Raw genomic sequence first — 26,226 nt, 5'->3', positions numbered from 1 at the left:
AAGAATGTCAAAGAACCTTGTACCCTCTGGCAGGCTATCCTCCTGAATGGTACAAAGCTAGGGGAGAGCAGAGGGACAGCAGTTCCTTTGTTTTTATTGGAATCAAGTGTCCTTTCCCTAAAACTGATACTTTTCCAGGAGTTTTGCTTGTTTCATATCTGCCAGTACATGTCAATCCAAGAAGCTGGAGCTTGAACACCCTTTCTGATGTTGTTTTTCTTTGGCACCAGCACAATGGGACTTCTCTACAAACATGGGATTGAGTTGGGGGTGTGGGTAGGGATGCGTGGATTTGGCAGAATGGGTCTCAACATGTTTCCTCTCTTGCCTGTTGGTTTGATTCACGTTTACTATTTCTCCTCTGCTGTGTCAGGCTCTTGAATATGAGATGAATTAGTGGCATAATTATGTGGATATTTATGCGACCATTGCAGTAGACTCTGAAGCTGTTCTGTCAGTAAAACAAAAGCTTTCCAGTCAGCGTGCATTGGCCTCACTTTGTCTCCTGCCTTTAAAGTCCAGCTGTCTTCATGCATTTGAGCAGCAAGTGTAGCAGTTGGGTTCCTGTTCTGTGGACACATGGAGGAAGGGATAAACTTGGGTACAGGCTCCACTGTACTCGAGAAAATTGCCAAATCAGCTTTTGATTTTCAGTTGTGGATGTTCTTTGTACCATCTTCACTTTTCCCTCTTTTGTATTGAGTGTAATAAGGCGAAAGTTGTCTGTAATTTTTTTCCCCCTTTTTCTGCTCTTTTCAGAGTGTGTGCAGGAAGGCTCCATAATAATGGAAAGGAGAAAGAAAAACAGAGCAATATATTAAATCTCTCACTTAAGCAATTTTCTGAAGTTAAGGACATTTAGTAAGAAGTTGGAAAAGTCTGACTGTGTTTCATTTTTTTTTTCCCTCTGCCACTCTTAACTTCAGAGAATTCAGAACGAAAAAAGAAAATGTGTTGGAGGGGAAAACTCAGTCATATGCACCTGTTCTGTTGCCTTCAGTAACAAAACATTAGCGAGGAAGAGGGAGAGAAAGACATTTGGAATTAAAAGAAGTAAAAATAATCCGTTTCTGAATTGCGATGAAAATGTCACTTTCAAGTCAAGTGGAAATTGTGATTTTTTTTTTTAAATTCTTCTACAATTTAAGATAATAATGAAAAAGGACACGTTTGTTCCTCAGGAAAACTGTTGTTGATCAGCCAGAAACATCACTATGCCTTAATTGTTGATGCTTTAATTATTATAGATCTGATTATAAGTGACTTAGGAGCATCCCAACAACCTTCTAAAAAATTCTTTGCTTCTTGGCCCTGGGGGAAGGAGACGTGCTCTAAGCAGCACCCCAATACTGCAGACTGAGAAAGGCAGATGAGCCTCACCAGCATTTCTTGTGCAGTGCTGAGTACACAGTCCTGCAAGCACTGAACATTGCCGGATCTGATGGAAACGGGGAGATTTGGGGAACTTATGGGGGGCCTCTGCAGGTTCTGGACTTTTAGAGATGCCATCATCATCATCTGACAGGCTTGGAAGAAATAAGGGATAGTGGAGACTTGATCAGGGATTGGCTTGGTGATGTGACAGCGTACCGGCAGCTTAAGCTAATCCACTTTCAGAAGGTGACACACTGCTGGTCAGTGTCAGCAGCTGGTGCAAAGCCATTAGCTCGGCCATATATAACCCTGAGAACATGAGGCTTCCGGGATCTGGCAGGTGAGGAGAGACAGCAAGAAAACATTTAGCCCACCATGCCTCATTCACTTTTTATGGCTCTCTTCTCTCCTCCAGGCTGCCTGCTTGTTTTTTCAGTGACCTCCATTGTTTGACTCAAAGGAACTCGGAGATGAGTTAGAAATGGTTAAAACGAGTTAAAAACAAAAGCTGCGACAGCCAGCAGTTTATAAAGCAGGAGCATTTTAATGTGCTGGAAGCAGTCAAGGCGTGCATGGTTTAGACCAGCTAAGTGAGCAATTTTCTTGGTGGTGCTGGTCCCCCCCCCCTTGCTGTTTGCCACGCTGCCTTGCTGAGACTTGTTTTGAGCTGGATTTGTCAACTCATCAGAGCAGAGACCATGTCTTGCTGTCGCAGGGATCTGTTTGGGGGCCTTGGGATATGACTGCAGTAGTAATAACAATAATAAATAAGAACACAGCTCTGATGAATGTGCTGCACGGGTTTCTGCCGCACAGCTAGCTGGAGAGGAGGGTGCAGCTGTGTTTTTATGGACCAGACTTCCACGTGCTGCGGTCTGGTCTTGCTTTCTGGAGGATTTAGTGCTAGCCTTCCCTGTCGCAGCAGCTCATGGGGGATTAACCTTGCTCACCTCAAATGCTCCTTCCCTGGCGTACTGCTGTGCTGGAGTCTGTACCTCCTGCCCTGTCGTAGCCTTTCTCTTTGGAGATGGGGATGAGTTTCTGTGTCGGGGTCTCAGAGCCAAGCAGGAGCTCTGCTGGCACGGCCATGTGCTGGGGCTCATCTGCTCCCCGCTCTGTCCATATGGTCCCTTGCTGCTGCGCTGTGCTTCTGATGCTTCCTCCCTGGCACTTTGGGGAGGGAGATGCTTTGCTCCCCCCACCTCTCAGCCCCATGCACAGCACAATGCTCAAACCACTGTGTGCTCCTCTTCTGTGAGAAGAGTTGCTACTGGTGTCTGCTTTCAGTAAGTCCAACCTGAGGGTACAAACACTGCTGTTCAGCATGGACTCAATCCTGGGAAGTCTTAGCACTGTGATCTCTGCAGTCCCGCACAGCTCTGTATTTACCCCACAGATGGAGGAGAGCTGTTTGAGCTACAGGAATGTGGTTTTGTACAAGAAAAAAAAGCGTCTGTGGGAAGGAAACAGCAAATGAGCGAGGCTAGAAATGAAAATTCAGTGTCCAGACATTCAAGCAGTGGCTTTAAAAAAGCCACTCGGTGGGAGCATTGGGGTCGAGGATGATTTTTTGATGGAGCATCCTTGGATGTGTTTGCAGATGGGAAAACATCTGTCTGTGCTGGGGCAAGGTGAGTCCTGAGATGAGTGTGAGACACCGTCCTGCCATGGGTCCTGGCAGTCCACACCTCTCGCTCCTCTCTCACTGCTCACGTATGCTTAGGACTGCATGCTTCCTCCCCCCATCCCTCAGCAGACCCCATCCAGCAACGTGCACAGCAGGTGGTGACTGCAGAACTGTGCTGTCAGTTCAGGTGGGCTCTCCTTCACTGAGTGTTGAGCTAAGAGTACAGAGAGACAGCAGAAGGCTCTTTTCCAGTTTCTTTAAAAGCATTGCCCTTCCTCTTTTCCCTCCCAATTATTTTTCTCCTGCTTTCCAGTTTTTGCACTAAAATTGGTATTTCAGTGCTGGCGGGAGCTCACATGCTCCATGGCACGAGGAGGAGAGCTGGCAAGCGCTCTGAAATGAGTGCTGCTGGGGTGCTGCCAGGGCTTGTGAGGCCAGAACTAGGGGGGTTTCAAAACCATACTGAAGTCTATTGTCAGCCTCGGATGCTCAGAAAATCCTGACTTGGAGCTCCTCTGGTCATTGGATGGCTTGAGTACAGTGAGAGTGTCAGGCTTTGTGGTGTGATTTGTCTTTGGTTTGCATCCTTTGGGTTTCAAGCTGGTTTTCATAACCTCAGAAGCTCTTTCCCCCTTGCCCTCCTCTCCCAATACAATCCTGTGGACACAAAGCAGGGCAAGCAAGGAGCAGCGCAGTGCTGATGCAAACCAAGCCTATGGGCTGTGGGTGATCGGAACACCTAGAGAAAGCCTGAAAGGGGACACAGTGCACACATTGCTAGGAAGGAGCAGTAAGTGACAGTAAAGCCTGTGGATTTGTGGAGAGCACAATGCTCTGAAGAAGGAGCATCACCAAGGCCATAGCAGCTGATAGAGCATCTATATCTTGGAATATATATTCAACATTTAGGCATTTGTCTCTGTCAGCCCTTCAGAGGCTTTGAGGACAGGCTTTGCAAAATCAGCCATTTGAGTTTATGCCATTGACTCCTTCTAAATTCAATATTAGTTAGTGCTGAATGATGTCTTTTCCTTGTGATTGTCAACCGTGGTGAACATAATACCTGCAGAAACAGTTAAAATGGATTTAACATAGAATTGTTAGGGTTGGAAAAAACCTCTAAGGTCACCTAGTCCCACTGTCCATCTGCCACCAGCACCACCCACTAACCTGTGTTTGTTAGTACCACATCTCCACAGTTGTTGAGCACCTCCAGAGACTGTGATGCCCCCTCCTCCCTGGGCATCCTGTATCAGTGCCCAGCCACTCTTTTGGAGAAGTTCTTCCTGATATCCAACCCAAACCTCCCCTGGCGCAGCTTACAACCATCACCTCTCATCCTATCACTGTTACCTGGGAACAGAGGCCAACCCCCATTCTGTCACAACCTCCTGTCAGGGAGCTGGAGGGAGCGATAAGGTCTCCCCTGAGCCTCCTCCAGTTTCCATAATGGAAACTAATTGAAGAGTTGAGAATTAAAGCAAGCTCTTTCCTTCTCCTTTCTTTCCTTGGAGCACTTTCAGGCATGATGAATGACAGGAGGCTCACGCACAGGTCTTTGAGATCTTCATGGGTTGGTTGGTTGGTTTGTTTGTTTTGCGGTGATGGTGTTATTTTTTTTAATCATCTCTTCTTTCCATCTGCATTAGTTGGAGGAGAGGGCTGCAACTCGTGGGGCCAGGCACAGCATCAGTGCTAGCTCCAGGGCAAGATTACATAGTTGACACCATGCTGTGTTCACTTGAACCCAGCTGATGCAGGTTTCCCAGGTCCTGACCCTCTCTGCCCTTTATTTCTTCATCCGTATGGAGGCTCCTGAGCAGTAGCTAATTTTATTCTGCTGTGTCTGTAAGGGACTGGGAGCATGAGCTATCGTGCTGTTTGTTTTATCTTGTAGGCAGGCATACCTAGTGGGCTTTGTTTACAGCAGCTGCTATCGGTAGCTCTGTCTAATTTTTGAAGCCTGGGTATGGATTTATTGGAATAGACACTCAGTGTTTTAGCTGTGCTGTTCCCTGTTCTGCAATCTTTGACAGTTCATAGAAGCTAAACAGCTCCAGAGTCTATTCATTACTTGGATGAGAGCCCTGAAAGGATAAATTCAGACTGACTTGGGAGATTCTGCAGGTTTTTTGCTTTTTTCTGGTTGTCTTTGCTGGGCCTGCTGCATAGCATGGCAAGAGTAATCCCTGCTACTGGAAGGCAGAGGTGTACTTGCTCTCTTTAGGGCCACCTGTGAGCTCTGGGGGCATATTATTGCCTTTTGGTCATCATTGACAGGAGGCTCACACTCACAAGCAGCGAGATGGGGGTCAGCCGTGCTCTGGTGGTGTGTTGTGTGTGTTCTCAGTGCCAAGCTAACAGGAGATGATGTGATTTAGCCGTAGTGGAAGCAAAGCTGGTTGACTTGCAAGTGGTGTGAGCTGTGCATACGGAGTGCTGCTGCATCCTGCATAAAGCATGGGAATATGTTGTTATTTGGTCGTTTTGAGGCTGAACTGGGTCCTGCACGTCCCAGAGAGTTTCCAGCGGGACCTGCTGGTCTCTGCATCCGGCTTTGCCACCAGCTGATAAAGTCATTGATGCTCTGGGGATGAGGCAGCATCTCAGTGATAGGACAAGAAAATAGGCTGAGAAATGCTCAGACCCTCTTCTGCTCCCATCGTGGATTGAGCTTGCAGAGCTGAAAAATGTTGTGGGAATAAAGAGGAATACTGCCGCTGCGGCAAATCATCCTGACTGCCTAAGCACAGCCCCCACGTTGGTGCTTGTTTTTTAAAGAAAGCTTTTTTGAAATGAACATTATAAAGTTTTAAAGCCCTTCTAAATCCTTGCTCTCCTTCTGTGTGTTTCTTGTGCTGAACGAAGTGAAGCAGATGAAGCAATGCTTTATTCATTAGTGTCAGAACTGCATCATCCACGGGCACTTACAGAATACTGCCAGGGAAAATGAACTTGAAGTTCCAGGCCTCTCCTTGGTTTGCTACCTATTCCACAAGAGCATTTAAAGGACAAACCGAGCCCCAGAGCCTGCAGAACATGAGGGAAATGGGGACTCCCTCACTAAGGGGGAGGTTCCTCACCAGGGGGCTGTTGAAAACCAGTTTGGAGCTGCCTTTCAGAAGTCTCCATTGATTTCTCTCTAACGACATCCTCCTCCCTGATGGTTAAGAGCCGAGTGAAACCAATTTGAAACTAGTGGTGGTTCTCATTTGTTTAAATTGCCCCGGACAAGCTGAGCTGTGCTGAAACTGTGCTCTATAGCTTGCGACATGTCAGTGCTGCTTAGATGGGACCCTTTGTGCAGGCATCCCTTTTCGGTGTCCTTCTACCTCTTTGTGTTGGTTCTTCTCACCACTTACGCGTAGAGTTAAATGGAGGCACAATGTTTTGATGTGTGTCTGCAAGCACTGTGGCCAATTTCAGGGCTTGTCATGATGGCAGGTGTCAATAAGGCACCTCTGCGTGGGCCCTACTGTTGTGGTTGTGCTCATCTCACCAGAAGTTACTGCTTGGGCTGGACTGTGGTGTCTGAGTCTGCTTTTGTGTTGTTTTTTGTTGGAGACAAACACGGAGGTCTGTGCTCCTCCTGGCTTTGCTCTCAGGATGAACATTATCTGTTTTTGAAATACCCCCTCTGATAATGGCACTGGGAAAAACGCAACGGAAAAGAGATGCATAAAGACTGTTATTGAACCAGTATACTTATCTGTAGTTCGCAAAATGTCAAATCAAGCCACCAGATTTTATTAACAATTCTGACTGTGTTTTGTTAGAATTACAAATATTAAACTTTCCGAGGCTTTGGAACATATTGCCACTTATTTGGGAACTGCTTGAAGTAATACGCAGCCTCGTTTTTCATTCTGGTGAGTGAGCTTGTATTTTCTTTGTTATTTGGTATCATAAAGCAAACACTACTCCTCAGCAGGTAGATTTTTCTTTTTTTTTCTGCCATGCCTATTTTTTTTTCTCTTTTTCTTTTCCTCCTGTCTGTCCTTTCAAGATACTATATTTAATTTTTCCACTTCATTATTTCAAACATTGAATAGTGATTCATCTTTGCAGTGGCCTGTTCTGTGAACCACAATAGTTTGGGCAGAATAAAGCAAAAGGGCGAAAAAAGGAAGGAAAAAAAAAAAAAAGATGGATCTGACATACACTGGATTGGAAAGAAGCCATCTTTTTATAACTCAGATTGCAAACATCTGTCATTGACTATATCAAACCTACTTTTTTAAGAGATAATGTTCATTCTCTATATAGTTCTAGAGAGCTATGATGCCCAAAGTGAGAGAGCAGTGTTAATGCTGAAATAGCCTGAATTCGAGCAAGCAGCACTTGTCCATTTTATTTTAATCTAAAATTTTAACATCCTCCAGATGCTGGTCTGTTAAATAATAACAATTGTTACATGATAGTTAACAGTCAAGTAACTTTTTTTTACTTTTTTGCTCACTCAGTGCAGCTTTTTTATGCTGTGAAAACCAACTGTTATAATAAAGGATTATACGTATATTTTTCCTTTTTCCTGCCTAAAGCTTTTTTTACCCGGCCAGACAGAGTGCTGCTAAGTCAGAGCAACCAATAAATGTCTATTGGATTATATTACAGGTTGGTCTAATAAAAGGTTAGAAGAATGAATGAGCAACTCTTGAAGCCACAGAAGCTGTACTTGTGGCCAAAGAGCAGGCATTTCTGGCAGCAAACACTGCACAATTACAATTTGGACTAAATATACAAGGCCTGACATGCTCGTCCCTTTGGCAAAGCACACCGAGGGGGGTTGGTGCGAGAGCTGAGGGTCCATGAGCAGGACTATTGAGTCCTGCAGCTCCGGCTCCCCAGCAGAGTGCTGGTGCGGAAGGGGATGAGCAGAGGGATCCAGCCTGGTTCCTAATAAACAGACATCACTACCTTAAAAGTTCCCCTTCTGCCTTGTTTAACTAGCATGCACGTTGGAAGGTCCTAGCCACAGAAGAGCAGTTGTGCTCTAAAAGCTTGCACAAGGACTGGGGATTTACCCAAACTATTTCAGGAGCTGTGGAGTGCAATGCTGAAGCTACACATCCAGCAATTCTTTGGCATAGCTCTGTGCCAGGAAGCACCCTTCTCCCTTCAGCTGCTCTGGGTGCTGAGTAGATAGTGCAGAGACCCAGCTTCAGGGGGGAAAATGCTGCCTGGGAGTGGGGACTAACCAAAAGACTCATAGGTCATCTCCCACTCCAGTTTGTGTGATGACAATGACTCAGGAAAGGTTTTGGTTTAGTCTAGACATGACCAAACCATAATGGGAAGCCTGGCACAAAGGGTTTCCTTCGTAGCATGGTAGAAATCATGCTGATGTAAGACCTCGGCTTGTTTTTTCTGTTGAACACTGAATTTATGGGAAATGTCATGGAGGTAAGGCATTGTAAGAGGAGAGACATCTGGGCCATTTCTGTTAAGAAACTGAAAGATTTGTCCACAGCTTTTCTAGATATAAGGGCAGGCTGGAGGGAAGGGAAGGGGTCTGGCAGGAGTAGGAAAATGGTACTGAAACAGTGCTGGTAAGCACAATTGTAAATTAGAAGTAAATTAGATTTAGTAGTGTTTAAAATTTACTCTCTAAAAAACCAATTTGATGAACCTTGCAGGGGACTGATGATCTTTGAGGTCTCTGACCACATCCTGTGCCTTGCCAGCCAGCCTTGGACCAGCAATTGTCCCCAGCTTTTTGCCCTGTGTGCCTCTCAATCTGCTTTCCCAGTCTGAGCTCCAAGTCCCCATCTCAGCCCACTCCTCAGCAGTCCCATCAGTTGCAACCCTCTGCAGCGGCACAGTGTGAAGCTATAGCCATCTCAGCACATGCTGGGAGCACTTTGGGAGTCACGGAGCCTTCCTTGTGACCACAGTGCACCTCTGGTGGAAGCATTTCCTGCTGCTTTCCTCATCCAGAGCAATACAGCTCCGCTCTTTACAGGACCAGATCACCTCTCAGCTCCACAAGTGTCAGCATGGGCTTTACAACGTGTTGTTGAGTTGTCTATGGGAATGCACTAACCCGAAGCACGCTGTGTATTTGCAAAGTTTTTTCAGGAGGGTGAATAGGGATAATAATGGTTCCCAAGCTACTTCTCTGCTAGGGGAAGGAAAGGAGCGTTTCTCAATACAGATCCATTAATGCTGCTCTGGCTGACAGGCAGCAAAACACAGGAGGTAAAAGTCCATTCTTCTCCCTTCCCAGTCCTGTGATTTAAAATGTTTGAACATGCACTTCAGAATCCGGGGAAGTAAAAGCCCCCAGTTGTGTCTGGAGACTCTGCAAAGGCCACGGCGAGCGGAGGAGCTGCGGAGTGTTAATACAGTCCATCATTTTGTAACGAGCCCGATGTTCTTGTATGAGCCATGTCAGGTTGTTGTCTGCACGCTGTCTTTGCTGATCATAGTAATCGGGTCATAAGAGAGAGAGAAGTAATAGCGCGTCTCTTAGCAACCAACCCCAGGAGAAAGAGAAAATTACTCAAACAGACTATCCAGCCAGGGAAGTAGAAAGATGAAATTTTCTGAAAGTCTGCTGGAAAGTGCTCAGGGACATAATTCTTTTATGTGTGAGATCCTTACAGGCTGAATCCAATGATATCAGGCAATTTTTTTTTTTTTTTTTTTTTTTTGTCGTCTTCCTGGTAAACTTTTATTTTTAATTGGCCTCAGAAAAACAAAGGGGAAAAGCTTCTGAAACGGAGACATTAGGAAAAATAAGTAGCAGATTTTTGTATTATCTGTAACAATGGCAGGGAGAAGGCAGCGGAGGGGGGTCGGCGCGACTCAGGCAGGAGTTGATGGGAGAATCTTATCTGCAGGAGAGCTCTGCGTGCTTCCCAAGGCAATGCTGGCCAAAGCACGCTGCTCTATCACCCAGCTCCACAGTGGCATGTGCAAAGCAAACTGATGGGGTCAGTGTCACGGCTTGTGTGCCCTCCCAGCAGCCATGCTGGGACTAAGGCTTCCATGTTCAGTAGTTGTAGTAATAAAACTGGGCACTTGCAGGATGGAGAGGACCTCATGCAGTCATTTCTTGTGCTTTTAAAATAATTGTATTTATTTATTTTACCCCAGAAAGTTGCACTTCTGTGGTCTGCTAGTTTGCATCCTCCCAAATGGGGTATATGAGATATGCCACTGCACTGGGAGAGAGGTCTGTGTCTGGGATGGCCTTCTTGGCCCCGCCAAGCAACAGCATAAATCCATGTGTGTTCAGTGGTAAGGTTAAGATGGTCAAATCTCTTTCAGTTTTGCAGTTGCATCATTAAAACTAATGAGGGGAGAAAATGTTTCAGAAATCCTGGCTTAATTCCTGACTCTGAGGAGGCATACAAAAGCTGTTGCATGTGTAAATGAGAACAGATACCTATTGTGACTCATCCAGCCACCAGTCTATGCCTATCCTATGCTTTTGTCTGCTTTTTGACCCCAAGGCATGTCTAGGTTGTGCAGAGGGATCTGCTCACCCCTGTGTGGGATTGGCTTCCAGTAGCAGGTTAACCTGCAGATTGGCGCAGTTTGATTGCAGAAGATTGCAACCATTCCCCTATATTGGGGTCCTGGGCAGTCAGGTGATGGTTTGGGAAAGCTGTGGCTGTGCTGCTGTTGGTACTGACTTTGCTCAAGCACGTGTGTGGGAGCTCTGGCTCGCCCTATGGGTTGTATTGCAAACGTGTTCCAGGAGAGAATTGCTAAAGTTTCCTGAGATGGGGCTGACTTCAGCATCTTATCCTGGAAATAATCAGTAGGAGAGAAAGGAGAAAAAAGCAACCTTGCAGCTGTACAGAATTAATAGCTTAGGAGTAACATCTACTGCTGTCAGGGAAAACTGAGATAAGGAACAATATTAATTGTAACCGCTCACAAGCAGATCATAGAGGTTGCTACTTTGCTGTCTTGTCACGAAGAAGAAAGACTTTCTTCCTTAAAAGTTTAGTAATTGAATAGTTTCCTTTGCTATTTTTGGGAGTGCCAGTAAGCACTGTTTCCTGGAAATTTTCCCCCAGCTCTATAAATACCGCTGGGGGCTTGCAATGGTGATTAGTTTGGGAAGTCAACACCATGCACTTCCTCAACACAGCCAAGCAGCCCTGCAGGCGGAGAGCTCAACTTCTGCAAAATGATTAATTCTCTATTGGCTTTTAGAACTGCTGTGCAATTGAACTCCTTGAAAACTGACTCCCTGTTGCTTAGGCTTACCCTTATGTCTCGTCGGAGGTGAAGGCATGGAGAACTGGTAGAGGATGAAGCGCAGTGTAGGCCTCAAAACTCGTGGTAAATGGTGTTTCTTCTCAGTAATGGACTTATCAAATGGCCCCAGGTGACAAATAGATGAAATGTTCCTGATAACCACCCTTCACTGTCCTGGGACTGAGATTCTCATAGATCTTGATTTTGTAATTGAGTCCTTGTGCTTTTTGACACCACTTTTTGCACCGTTTTTTTGTGCTCCATTTGGGCATAAACCAAGCCGTTTTGTAATTCCTTGTGTGGTGCCCAAGGGAAAGCAGGGCCTGAATTCATTCTGCAAGTGTAGAAGGAAAATTGCATTGGGAGCTCAGGTTTGACACAGCTGTCTTACGTAAAAATGAATTTATACAGACGAGGGAACACATGAAAAAAGCATGACCCAGGTAAAATCACAGCTGGCCTGCATCTCCTCCACTGTCAACATGGATGTGAGACCACACAGTCGTAACAGGTAATGTATGAGGTGCTACAGTATGTACGTCTCCTGCTTAATCCATTCAATGAGGCTCCTTATTTTTATGCCTTAAGTTTGGATTAAATTCATTTGATCCCATTTTCCCTGCCAGCAGTGGTCCTGCAGAATGTAAGCCTGTAATCCTCCTCTACAGCAGAAAAGGCTGTTGGATTTGTAATGTGGGAATGCTTGACTGACTTCTCCTAGCACATCAGCACTCACCCTGCATTTGTAGGAGCAAGACGTGTCCCTCGATAAGGGGAAATGACCCCCTACCAGCAGGAGGTTGGAGTGGTGGGTCTCCAGCCATCGTAAGTTTTGTTGGATTGCTCACCTTCCTCATTAGGGACAATGGTCTTTTAGACCATTTTAGAGGAAATGAATGGTTTGGCTGAGCCTGAAAACTCCGATATTTAAAATACTTCTCCATGCCTGTAAACTGTCCTAGTTGGCCAGACAGAAAATGCTTCAAACTTAGCAGCTGACCCAAGGCGAGAGCTGTGATGCGTGATTACAGCTGAGCTCTTCTTCCCTACAATCACTGTTAGGCTTCTTAAATAACTGCTGAACCATTGCACTTCCCTTCTGTGTATTTGGTGCTTTCCTGATGCGTTCCTGAGACAAACTAATGGTGGATCCATTTTCCTTATTCCTCAGATGGGAAGACTATTATCTTCTCGCTTCTCATATGATAGTGCTCACTCTCAAGCTTGGCGCTGCCTGCTTGCGTGTGTCTAAAAGTGCTCTTGCTAATTATCCCTTTTGCCCCGTCAGGAATGTGTTGTGTAACTGTGGTGGGGAAATAAATAAAAGAGAAAAATTTAGCAGCACGGTGACTATTTTGAGAGATGGGCTTTCGGCTGTCGCATTGATTTTCCCCAGAGATACAGCATGTCCAGCACCTCCTGTAAGTTGACCGACCAGCATGGCACAGCATGGGTCTCCAGAGCAAGAATATTCCATTTTAAGAACCAGTCGGATAAGGCACGGGCTTGTGCTTGGTGTACACCGCCAACTGTTTGGAAGCTAAAGTGCTATGAATTCCACCTGTGAAACTGGAGGCGGAGGGAACACAAGTTGGAAAACCAGGGCCTAAATGTCAGGACCGAAAGGTCACATTTTGGCAGTCGAAAGCTCAGTTGTCACCACAAACATGGGTCTTCTGGAAGGGAATTGTGAGGCTCCGTTTATTTAATCCCTGTGTACCTGCCCCAATACGCTCAGTTCACACTCCATCCAGATATGTTTTGCTGCCAAATTTACCCAGCAAAGTGGCTCTGATCTTAGCAGTCAAAGGCTCCCTTTCTCATTTATTTTTCTGGTCCTTTCTTGCTGTGAGTGGTGATGAAGGTTCTGGGAACTCGGTCTGTCACTGGAATGGAGCTTTGTCTTGTAGCAGTTTTGGCTTTGTCATGCCCAGAGCAATGAAAGCTCTTTGAGAGGAGCCATAAAACTCATGAGGCATCAGAGACAGCAGAAAGATGCTTCTCATATAAATAAGCATTTAATTGCAAAACCTTTTGGCTACTTAGAAAAATGATTAGTCAAGTCTATTGGAAGGCAGAGAATATCTATTTGTGGGGATGAGGGAAGGTTTGATCTCAGATTTCCTACCTTTTTGTTTTCTTCTCTAATGCAAATCGTAAATGATTAAAATGGAGGTGCGTTTTAAATAGGTTTCTGAAGAGATCTTGGGGCATTCTGTGCTTCCCCTGTGTTAATTATTTTATATGGAATAATCACTGCAAGTGGCTGATAAATAACAAAGCATTTCTTCGTGAGCCCCAACATTTTAGCATGGTGTTTGAGAACCAAGTCTTGTATTTGTTTTACTGTCTCTTTCTCAACAATAGCACAGATGATGCTTCACTCAGGCACTTTTGCAGCCCAGTTGCTGCAAAGTTAGATCAGCGATGGCTCCTCTGAGTGGTTTTCCATAAATGCAGCTGTCTGGACCTTGCATCAAGTCCCACTGTCCACCTACCACCAATATTGCCCACTATCCCATGTTCCTTAGTACCACATCTTCACGTTTCTTGAACACCTCAAGGGATGGTAACTCCACCACATCCCAGGGCAGCCTCTGCCAATGCCTCACCACACCTTCTGAGAATAATTTTTTCCGAATATCCAAGCTGCTCCTCACAGAGCTTCTCAGATCTTGTCAGCAGTAGTAGTTACAGTGTACATGGGGTAGTGTATTTACATTGCCCAGATGGAATATAGTTGATGCTGGGGGGGTTTAAGTTGTTGCATTGAGCCCACTGGTGAAACCTGGTCTGTATCCATCAGTTTGACATGTTCTTCATCAACAGTGGAACCTAATGAGCCATGCACATCTTTGCAGGCACCATTGACACGCTGCCTGCTGACGATCGTGTTGTCGGTCTCCCTGAGAAGTTCTAAGTAAACAACCCTGTCTGGGATCAACAGATCATCTTTGTGGCATTTCTCGTCATCTAAACAATAATTCATTAAACATTTAACAATTCTTTTGCTGTGTAGAAGAGAAAAAAAGACAGCTGGCACCTTCCTTTAAAGATTCCATCTTTTGTGTTGTTTGGTGGTTTTTGTTTTCTTCTGGAGGTTTTTTTTTTAATTTTATTTTGAAGGAAATCAAGTTGATAAACTGAAAGAAAACTATGTTATTACAAAAGCTTGAGTGCTTCTGAGAACATTTAAAACAAGGATGACTAGAATTGACCTTTCCATCCTGGAGCGAACTTTGAGTGTGTTCTCCCTTTGGCATTTCTAATGATAGACTTTCCATCTGGTCTTTGCTTAAAAGCTAAGATGCAGCTTGAGTTTTTTCACATTAAAACTGTGCATACTCTAAAATTAATCCTCTTGATCATTTCACTTCAGGGAGGGAGTGCAGAAAGACTGGGAATATTTGCTTATTTTTAGCAACTCCATTCAGGCCTTCTAGCAGCAGATTCCTATTGTCTGAGATGAAGTCATTTTTGTTTTGGGGGAACCCTGGATTCTCCTCTGCTTGAATTTGGAGACATTATTCCTCTTATAGGAGAATTTAAGAGAAATTACAGAGATAGCAGGGACCCTGCTGGGGTGTATGGAGTGGATCAGTGGAGGGGATTTGTGGTCCTGTTATCACCTCTGGTAATGCTGTCATTTCTAGCAGGCAGATTCCTGGGTCCCAGTTTCTCAGTCCTGGAGGTTGAGACAAATGTCACTGCTCTGGATGTTCTCCCTTCCTCCTTCTTTCTCCCAGCTTTTACTGCTGAACATGACACTGTAAGGTATGGGACATCCCTTTGGTCAGTCTGGGTCGGCGTCCTGGCTGTGTCTCCTCCAGCTCATCGTGCATCCCCAACTCCTCTCTGGCAGGGCAGCATGAGAATCATAGTATCACTAAGGTTGGAAAAGACCACTAAGATCTTATTGATTATTAGTCCAATCATCAACCTGTCACTACCATGCCCACTAACCCATGTCCCTCAAGAAGCAGAAAGGTCTCTGGCTCTGTGCAAGCACTGCTCTGCAACAGCTGAAACATTGCTCTCTTATCAGTGGTATTCTCATCAAAAATCCAAAGCATGGCATCATATGAGCCTGCATGGAGAAAATTAACTCTATTTCAGTCTAAACCACGGCACCCATACTGATTCATCACAGCTGAATGTACAGGAGTGAAATCCCAGTAAACCAATGCTTTCGGGAAGAACTGGGAATCTCCAGGGATGAACCAGAGCAGCCATTCAGCCTCATTTCAGCAGAGGCTTTGGGGAAAGTACGTAAACAGGTCGTTTTGCTTAGCAAAGCATTTCAACAAGTGCCCAATTTGATACATGCTCTGTAAGGCCCCATGGGACGTCCCATTTAAGCATGTGCTTGAACCTCTGTGCGTAACTGAGTCTGTGCTGCATGTTAGCACGTGCAAGTGGAACATTTCTCTGGGTCACGTGTAGGGACATCAGACATCAGATTTGTTCTTTTTATGCTCTGAAACTGGTTATTACTGAATGTGTTCTCTTCCTTTTTTTTTTTTTTTTTTTTTTTCCCTCCTTCACCCTTCTATTCAACAAAGTTCTCAAAAATACACGTAAGTGGGAGATTACTGGTGAGACATCCATTCCTCAAGTGTTGTTCTGGTGGGAACAGCAGAAAGGAAACCTATTAGCAAAGCCATTTTCCTATCAGAACTTTATAGAGTGTATGTGCAGAAAGCATACGTTTTGTGAGATTCAGGAGGAGCAGAGTTTGTTTGGGGTTCTTGGCAGAGAGATGCTGTGCTGAGGGGTTTGGTGTTTTGCTGCAGGTACTTTGGTGACCAGAACTATTAAAACAATGGGAGGGAGAAAGGATGTTGCAAATAATGGAAGAGAACAATTCTGGCACACGTAGCTTCCTCTTCTTAAAGCTGCTTTCCCCTTGAGGCAATATATCTTGCGTCTTATGGGAAGGAAATCTTACAGTATAAAAGGAAGTCTGAACTGTTTACTCACGATTTTCGAAGCCTAGAAGTGTGTTTCTTTTATGAAGAGATGATATAGGTCCTGTTCCCGTATTTTAGGGAAGCTTTTTTTTAAGATGAATCTCCAGAAATAGAACTATGGGGATAGCTTCTTTAACATAATATTTGCATGTGACTTATGTTAATACTTCTGGAAGCCTGGGGGATGTAGGCTCAGCAAAGTGGAGGTGTTCAGAGAACAAAACAACCCGAGTTGGTGCCGTCAGCACGTACTGCTTGGCACACAGGGCACTGGAGGGCAGCTGTGAGTTCGTGGGGATGTCTTATTGCACAAAACTGTCTTATAATACCCTCTGTGTCATGCTGAAATGCAGGGTCCGTACAGAAGTTTGCAACCTTTTCTCCCCTCTTCAGTGCTCTTCTGTCTTCCCATTCTCCTCAGTTGAAGTACAGGCACTGAGAGAGAAAGCGTCGGTAATTTTCTATGATTAGCACAAATGGTGAAGTGCAGATAGCTGCAGTGGGCATATCTGAGGAGGGATATTTTGTGCAAACCCCAGGGGAAAAGCAGCAAGCGAAAAAGAGGGGGAAAAAAGAAGCTGAACCAATGCAGCCGACTGCATCACCCAGAATCCTTCAGAAGAATTTCTGCATTTTCTGCAGAGTACATAATAGAAGGAGAATTTTTGATAAAGACTAAATTGTGTACGGGCATGAAAAATTCAGCAGGGAATTTAAGCCATTTCCAAACCACATGAAACATTAAACATTTCACTCAAGAATAGCTTGAAGATGGCATGCATCATCCCAAGCTTTAAGCAGTCATCTGATTTTTCTCTTGCAACTGTTAAATATATAGTAAAGGGGAGCCAAAGTAGATTTTATCTTCTTTCTCCTCGTAAGTGCAGAGCTATTGCTTTGCAAAATTTTGCTGGCTGACCTGACGCACACCTTAGTTTTCCCATCTTGGCCAGGTGATCTTAGCTGCAACATTTCCAAGAGCGAAGGTAGGTATCAACGCTGAGATCGCAGCACGCTGTTCTGTGCTGGTGCTCACATCCAGCCTTGGGCTCTCATCTGATGACTCTCAAAGCAGCCATCTAAATCCACCGGAATTAAAGATTTTAATCAAGAGAGATGCTAATCACCATGACATGACGTGATATATATGTGACCTGATAAGGGTTTAGAGTAAATCCATTAGTCTCTTGAAAACCGAAAGCACTGTTTCTTACATGATCTTCAACAGCCACATCTAAGCTTTGCCTAGAAGTGGTATTGGATTTTAAAGCTTTGTTATGTCAGCGTTTTCAAATTCGAAATACGTCCGTTCTGTAGATTAATACTGGCTGATTTCAGATCATTCTTAGGTGTGTTTTTGATTACTTCACGTTTTCTTTACAGCCCCAGTACCTAAATGTTCTGTTTCTCATTAAATAAGGTACTCTTCACTTGGGTGTCTTTCATCGAAGAAACTCAACTATGATTATTTAATTCTTCTAGGATAGAGCTTTTGAAAGAACTACATGAAACTGTAAGGCAGTCACTTTGGATGACTCTTCTCTTGCTCCCTGAGCACACACTCAAACAGTATATCCATTTTAGCTGTTTTCTTAGAGTTTAGCAATACTGGAGCGGGGATTTGGAATGAAGGAATGAAGGTCAGTCATCAGTCTGAAAAAGAATGGATTTGTGCTTTCCTGCAGTAAGGCTGGGATAGAAAGAAAATCATGAGAAATTCCTCACCTAGGTCAGTTTAATTCTTTGTCCAGAGTTGTCCAAGTTGCAGCTTTGAGGGAAAACTGAACCTCAGAGTGGAGATTCCAGCAGTCCAGCCTCGAAGCTCGAGCAGTATGTTACTACAGCTTATCTTTTTTTTTTCCCCACAACATTTTCTACAAGAATACAATCTCTGGCCTTTCCAAGAAAACCACAATCTGTGCAGAAGATTTTAATTTTCTTCCACATTTTTCCTTTTAACAACATCCACAAGTATTTTAGTAATTCATTTTCTGTAGCCTTGGTTATAGATAAAAGTTTTAACTCAAGCTGAAATTAATCTCACCCAGGTTTCTCTTCACCAGATAATTGACCCTGCTTTTGGTGTGGTGTGTTGCACTGCAAGGGCCCCTTCTTGGTTTCTGCTGTTTCCCTGGGCTGCTGCCAGACCCTAGGACTTGTTGTCTGGAAGGGAGGCACCTTATACTCAGCATAGTCACTGCAAAACTGCTTGTGGAATTGACTGCTTTCTCAGAATGGTCAGAAGTTCAAATAACTGCGATATCTTGATCATCTTTGTAGGGAGTGCAAGATGAGAGATGTGTTTTCCACAAAACCAGTACAGGTACTTACAAAGAGTAGGGTGGGTTAAGGGGGTACTTGGATTTTGTGGGCTATAGAAAACATAACTGTAATTACTTAAAAAGTCAGCTCAGCAAGTTTTTTCCTATCTAGGGGTCTCTGAGCTGCCAGGGGGCCAATGTAAGGGAAGCTCAGTTACTTTGCTGAACTATGCAAAAATTGTAAATTTTAAAGCATTTCTGCTTAGAATATGATGATAACTGCACATATAAATGTGTATAATAACTTTGAAATATTGGGTAATGTTCACTGGTCAGGACAGCTTGTGGATCAGTGTTTGAGGGTGAAGTTCACCTCAAAGAAGAGAGCCAGCATCATGTTTTCCCTTCTGCTTTCCATGCTATTCAAAAGTACTGTAGAGAAGATGTAAGGCATCTCCTGATACCCCCATTATTCTTTGTTTTGTCATAATCCCATTTCTCTTCCATGATCTAGCTAGATCATGTGTGACATTTACAGCAGATAGCAGCAAAAGGAACCAAACTTCATCCACAAAGACCACCACTATATGTAAATACATATGTGAATCCGTATGTATTTATATAGAAATACAAATCTATATTTATATATGGAGATTTTGAGCATTAGTTACTTGGGAAGAAGAAAACAGAAATGAATTCTGTTTGTCCAGCATTTGATTTTATCTTGAGTAATCTTCAAGGATTAAGGATGTAATTTTATATTCAAGCGTTATACTTGGTGAATGAGAAAGAAAACTATAGCATGAAGAAAATCTAGACAGCTTTTCTGCTTCCCAATAGCACTGACTAATTGCAACAGAAGAAAGAAAGAAAGCCCATGCTGTTCCTATTGCTGGAAACAGTGACATATCTGATAAAGATGTGTTCTGCTTTAGTCTGTAAGTGTGGATGTTTCTAAGAGTTACACATGGAAGGGAGGAACTGCAGGAGCCAGTTTGGAAATCAGCTTACATTTTCTTGTTCAGTTAATCTATGAGAACTGTACATGCAGTTTTCCACTGGGTGGTTCTGTTCCAATTTACCAAGGCAGCCAGCAGGCTCTGAGAAGAGGACGCCTTACAGGCAGGTGGACCCCATCATCGAAGGAGATGCTCCAGCTGCAGCAGGGGTTTTGTTGTCTCCCTCCATTGCATGCTGGGCCGGTAGGATGGATCCAGCTCTTCCAGTGTTGTGCAGCATGGGCCACTGCTGGCTCTGACATTCAAGCCAAGGCAGCAGCACATCGTGTTTCCTCTGACTGTTCAGATTTCAATTCACCTTCAAAGTGGGAAAACAACACCCAACAAAACAAAAACAATTAGAAGCAAAGATAAGTCTGAGATTGCTTAAAAACTGTTGGCTTTAGCTTCTGAATCTGGAGGAAGTCCCCTGGCAATCAGGAGCTCTGGGAGGTCGTTTTCCTGATCTGTGCAGTGTTTTGTATGTCATCACTCGGTGCAGGGAGAGCTTGGTTGGTAATAAGAAAGGGTGCTGTCCCCGTCTTCCTCGGCTGCCTCTTCTGGGAGAAAGCTATGATGACCTATGGTGCTTTGTGACAAAAAATAAAATGAAATTGTTTTAGTTGTACCATGCCACAACAGCCAGAGTGAATGCGATCTACATCCAGTGACATAACTCATTTTTAGAACTCCTTCACAACAGCCTCCTTTAGTAAATAAATGCCTGTGTCAACTCTCGTCAGGAGCTCTTAGCGATGAACAAATGAGTTTAACACCATAATCTAATAAACAAACAGATAACCGTTTTCGGTTTTGTTCTGAGTAATACCACGCTCCTCTTGCTGAGCTGCTTCATGGAGCTTTTGCTCTTCGGAAGCAGAGGGTGTACGTAGGAATGCGGTGTGATTCTCTTCTGAGGAGGGGTTTTGCTCTTCTGACTTAGATGCCCTGATTTCCAGCTTATTTCCAGTTGTTTTTGTTGAAATCTTTCCATCTCAGCAGGCTGTTTTCTGTCATTTTAAAAAATCATTTGGAACTACTTTTGCCCCTGTTTATTTGACCTGAGCAGCTGCAGCTCAAAGTAGGGTCTCATCATACTAATTGCTGCACAGACCAAGTCAGGCTCTCCTTCCAAATATGCTTGGTGGAGGGAAGGCAAAGGAAGGCTGTGCACGCTCATGGCACAGTGGGGTTAAGGGATATGTCTGAAATGCTTAATCTGTGGCAAAGAATGTTGCTTAATCCTTCTCAATTAATCCTGTGGCTATTCTTCTTCCCTCTATTTTAGCTTAGATTTTAATTAGCATTTGCATAGAATCATAGAATCATTAAGGTTGGAAAAACCACTAAGACCATCAGGTCCAACCCCGGCCCATCCCCACCGTGCCCACTAACCACTCCCCTCAGTGCCACATCTCCACAGTTCTTAAACATCTCCAGGGACGGTGGAGATGCCCTCCCTGGGCAGCCTGTGCCAGTGTCTCACCACTCTTTTGGAGAAGAATTTTGTCCTAATATCCGACCTGATATCAGTCCAACTGAACTGAAAACTGAACGCTACTCCAGGTGCCACGGGCTGTTTCTTGCAGCAACTCAGTAACCTTTAGCAAAGGATGGGTTTATTTTCCTTAGAGCTGGTCTCTGACCCTAGCAGACGTCTTCTCCACACAGATAGCAGCGTGACAGGGATATCTGCTGGGTGTTAACGACATCTGAGTGGGAGCAGAATGGCTTCATTTGCGTGGGGTTCAGAAGATGTGGAGTTGAGGTGAGCAAAATCTCTCATCTCTATTGTGAAGGGGTTGATAGGAGACATTAGCGAGAATGCTTCATCACCACAGTCATCCAGAAAAAATAAGCAGAAGAACCAAAATGCAGCCTTGTATAGATGTTAAAAGTTACCGATACTTAGCGCTGCATGCTGTAAGATCACTGTATGTAGGATGTGGATAGAGGAATGCTAACTAGCTTTTTCCCAACTCTATGAGCACTGGGAGCACAGAGGCTGTGGGACATCGCTTGTCTTTGCTGGGCAGGGTTCATGGACAAGCCAAGGGAAAGCACAACCACATCAAATAAGTGATGTTTTCACAATGGGCATCCAGCGTGGCGAAGCGGCTGAGGTTTTGCATAAGTTGGGGAACTGAGCCCTCGTTTCCTATTTGTGAACTAATTACTGCCTTTGTGGGTATTTGTGAGGGAGGTCAACGAGTTCTAACGTGAACCAGAGATGGGGGGGATTTTCCCCACCGGTGACCTGAGCAGGGATGAAAGGGCAGCGTGCAGGATACTAAAAATACCACCTGTTCGTGCTAAATGAAGTTGCTTGATAAAAGCTGTATGGTTTGAAGGCTTGCTGTAGTGTGCCAGCTCCGTGCCCTTTAGCGGCCATGCTAAGATGAAACCTTCCAGGCAATGCCCAGGGCTCCAGCTCCGGTCCCAGTGGATGACGTGATGCTGATAAACCCCATTTACCTCTGAGAGGTGAAAAAAACAGCTTTGGAGTTCCCGTCCCCGCTCAGACCCAAACATCAGCATGGCCGTGTTTGGATCTCCATGCTGGCACTTGCCCATGCGCTCCTCTGTCCCCACCTGCAAGCTCTAGCGACTGTGTCTGGCTCCAGCACGGCTGGAAGAAATCCAAAGCGATTCCAGCAGAGCTATTCTGGGTTTGAGTTCATAGGAGGAATTCTACCTGGAGGTTTTGAGTTAATCGCGCGGTCATTTTTCCTCTGTATATTTAAACACAGAAGTTAATTAACATTCGAAAGTTTCACAGGCTGCTTCTTTTCATTATCTCAGCAAGCTGTAGTAAAGGGCTGCGTGACGGGAGGCTGATAGCTGTGCTGAAGTGGTGCAGATGGGAGGAATGCCGGGGAATTGGTTGTGGCTCATCCCAAGGGCTGGGCAGTTGGGCGATGGGATGGAGGTCGAGGTGAGGAGCAGGAGCCACCGCGGTGCACGAAGCCGACTGACTTACCGTGTAGTAAACAAAATTAGCAGATGATTGTTGGCGTGTGTTTCTTTATTTGAAGAGAATATTTTAAGCAGGACTGCGATTCGTAGTCTTGAACTGTAGGGGACTAATGTTCCTGTTCTCCAGCTGGGAGAAACTAATTCAACATCTTGTGTTGTAAACACTCACTCATTTTAACTGATTACACCTCCAATGTTCCTCAAATCACTAAAATTACTAATTGCTATTCCTTACACATCAGAGAGTGAATCCTGAATAATTAACCCCAAATAAAATTAGATGAATTGGCCCTTTTAATTAGAATCCCTGCTGCTGTTTGTTCTGAGCTTCCTTTTCTTACCGTTAAGAGACTTTTAGAATGATTAAAACTGTTTAAGACTTAAACAGCCAGTGACCTTTTAATACAATATAAACCCATAAAAGCAATATTTCAGCTTGCAGGTGGTGAAGTAAATTTTTAGTGCAACTACGTGACAGATTCAGTATTCGTTTTTTAATGCTGAGAGTCAGATTAGCTGGTGGGGTGTTCTTTCTTTTCTTTTTTTTTCTCCCCCTGCTTATTAATACAGCAGCTGATTAACAAAAGTAGTTCAAATGATAGAATTAGTGATGGGTAAGAAAGTTGTAGTTTAAAACAGTGCTTTGGATTGGCTTTATTTCAGGGATGGTCCATGAATGTGGTGTATGTATAGGTCAGTTGTGTAGCTGGAGTGTCACGGCTTGACCTGCACTGACGTGGTGTCATTGACCATCCATGACATGATCTCACAAAGCATCCGCCAGCACAAGGCAGCATTTTAACTGTGATAGGTGTGACATAAAGGTGTTACAGGAAAACAGTCGTTATGGGCAATGTGATGAGTAAGAGGATGCAAAGTAGGTTGCATGTTCACACCTGAGAGTCACCAGCCTACATCTAACTATTGAGCTGTGTCACTTTTGCAGTATAACGTTTCAGGAGCACTTTGGGATAGGTCGGTACGCTGCAGGATTTTACAGTGGTTGTTGTGGGTGTGGGGAGGAATTCCAGGTGAGCTCAGTCAAAGGGATTTCAGCCCAGTGCTGGATGAATTAGGTTCTAAGTGTAAATGTTAATCACTTTACCATGGATCACCCACAAATTGCTACCGTTGGTTTTCTGCAGTAGAAGTTAAATGCTTGACCAGGCAATGGAAAATGACTGTCTGCTCACTGCTTTCCAGAAGGCAGTCTGGATCAGAAGAGAAACACGTCAGTGGGGGTTGCTCCATCATTGTTTGTGCTCTGCTCTCTGACTCCAGGGGAGAGCTCGGTTTTTCAGGTGATTCAAACCAATTCTGAACCGTCCTCAGAGTCAGCAATGATGATAAAGGGTTGTTTTCATTTGGAGGAAGAAAAATGAAAACCATCTGGGCAATCTTCTTCAGATGTCAGAGATCTGAGAGCACCAGTGTGAATCCTGTTTTGTTGGTTGATAGATGTCGTTAAGTTATTGTTTCAGGGAATAATATGATGTTTTGCTATTTTGTGTTTCCGAGGGTTTTCCCCCCAAACAGTCTCTTCTTACTGAACATGTGAGATCATCTTCGTGTCTAGAAGTTTCAAAGCTGCAAATCTTGATGTCTAAACAACTGTGTCAGTCAATGGGGGAGGCAATTACTGTGCTGCAATCCATTTGCTGACTGGCAGATGCATCTCCTTGAAAACAAAGACTTAAGGCAATGATGCCTGATCACACACAAAACCCTGTGAGTGTTTGCCTGTGAGTGAGAAAGGTGCTTGCTGCATCGGACAGGGTGTTTTTCTCAGCTGGTCTGGGTACCCAGAGGGCATCAGGCAGACAGTGGTAAAAGTCTATGAGTTTCTGTTTGGTCATGTGCTCATGTAGTCTCTATTAAAGCTTTAAACAACTATTTAGTTCTATATTGTGACAGTGAATTTTTCCACACTGACCAGGAGACATGGCCTCTTGCCTGGGGATTCTATGTGGTGGGTGCTGGAGGGGCTTGAGGATGGGCAGCAGTGATGCACTTGAGACACTCTGTGGGGACACATAGGCTGTCAGGGGAGACCTTATCCCCTTCCAACTCCCTGACAGGAGGTTGTGGTGAGGTGGGGGTCAGCCTCTTCTCCCAGGTAACAGCGATAGAATGAGAGGGATTGTCCTCAAGTTGTGCCAGGGGAGGTTCAGGTTGGGTATTAGGGAAAATTTCTTCTGCAAAAGATCAGTGATGCAGTGGCACAGGCTGCCCAGGGAGGTGGTGGGGTCAACCATCCCTGGAAGTGTACCAGAACCGTGGAGATGTGCCACTGAGGGATGTGGTCAGTGGGTAGAATTGGTGGTAGGCAGACAGTTGGACTAAGTGATCCTTGAGGTCTTTTCCAACCTTAATGATTCTAGGATTCTGTGACACCACTGAGATGAAGCATGAGCTTTCTTTAAGATTTTTCCTCCTTTCCTTCCTGAAATGAAGACCTGTTTCTTCCACATGTCATCTAACACTGCACTGTCCAGGACCTAAGTTTTACAGTCTTTGGATTCTTCTTTCTGTGCCTGAGGGAGATTCACAGCATTGCCAATAATAATACAGTAACAGCTTTCCCTCTTCAGTTTGAGCGAAGTTTCTCCTTGAGTTCAATGGGTCCTATGGCTGCGTGTGGGAAAGAGGGGAGCGCAGTGGCGGGATAAATAACTGAAGCTGTGAGGGAGAAAAGTCCATCTGTTTACAGAGGACCAGGAAAAGGCCAAACATCTGCAAGGTCCCTCCAGTTCATCACACATCTGCTTTCTACTCCTGAGCCTGAAACCTTCCCGGCTGCCTTTTAGGGGAGCAGAGCCAGCCACAGGGCTGGGGTGCGGACAGCCAGCTGCCTCCTGCTCCAAGGAAAGAGTTGTCTTCCAAGCTCTGAAAAAGGGCCCTTCTCTTTGTTTCTGTCCTTTTGCTCTTTTTCTGAAAGATCTTGCCAATATTTTGTCCTTTGGGAGGAACAGCCCTTCCAAAGGGGCAAAATGATATTTGTTTTGAATTTGTTACAGCAGTTGTTATTTTCCCTCTCAGCCTTCTGTTTACGCACAAACCCTGCCCTTTCCCCTATCTCATCCCCTTCGCCCCGTTCTCTACCTAGGTTTTGCTTTGGGATACTGGAGGGTTGTAATGAAGGAGCATGGCTTGGCAGGGCTTGGCAGGAGGATGAGTCTTTGGCTTTGGAGCTGGGGCTGACCAGAGAAACATCATCTAAAGTGTCTTCTCGGGGAAGTGCATATCCGCTGGAGTTGAATTTGTTTGCAAAATCACATTGGTTTGCTGAAGGTTCATTTTCAAAGCAAAGGAAAAAACTTTACTTAGAGTTCCAGCATCGCAGCATTTTTAGCATGAAACGCTGAAGAGAATCATTTCAAAATACTTATTCCTTTGTTTTTACTCCGTATTGTATTTCAGATGATTTGAAATAAAAGGCTGGATTAATTATAGAGCAAAGAGGAGATACTGCAGATGTCACTGTGCTTTTTCTTTTTTGTAAATCGGTCTTGAACTCTATAATTTCATGAGCCAGTAGGTTTCATAGGGTTTTGTGTATTGGAGCAGCATGGTTGTCTTAAATTAGTTTTCAATGTGTTGTTTTCAAACTGTCTTGGTGCATCTGTATTTAGGACAATGCTTTCTTAGGGATTCCGAAGTTTTTGGTGTGGGTTGTTGTTCTTGCCATGCTCACTTAAAACTGGGAAGAAATTGATTTCCTGGGAAATAAGATCCCTGCAAGTTCTAGAGGGGGTCAGTGCCTTTCAGAGAGCTCATGGATTCAGGAGGTTTGAAATAGAACAGAA

The 26,226-nt window shown here is 44.5% G+C and overlaps 1 protein-coding gene across 10 annotated transcripts in view; it reads left to right on the top strand.

The window, feature by feature from the left end:
- The window catches only part of LPP (LIM domain containing preferred translocation partner in lipoma), a 318,284-nt gene that overhangs the window by 110,885 nt on the left and 181,173 nt on the right, over positions 1-26,226 (top strand). The window lies entirely within an intron of this gene.

This window comes from Gallus gallus, chromosome 9 (assembly GCF_016699485.2).
Source record: "Gallus gallus isolate bGalGal1 chromosome 9, bGalGal1.mat.broiler.GRCg7b, whole genome shotgun sequence".
In the NCBI taxonomy this organism is placed as follows: domain Eukaryota; kingdom Metazoa; phylum Chordata; class Aves; order Galliformes; family Phasianidae; genus Gallus; species Gallus gallus.
Note: the sequence above shows the minus strand (reverse complement) of the source record. Positions and strands in the feature narration are given on the sequence as shown.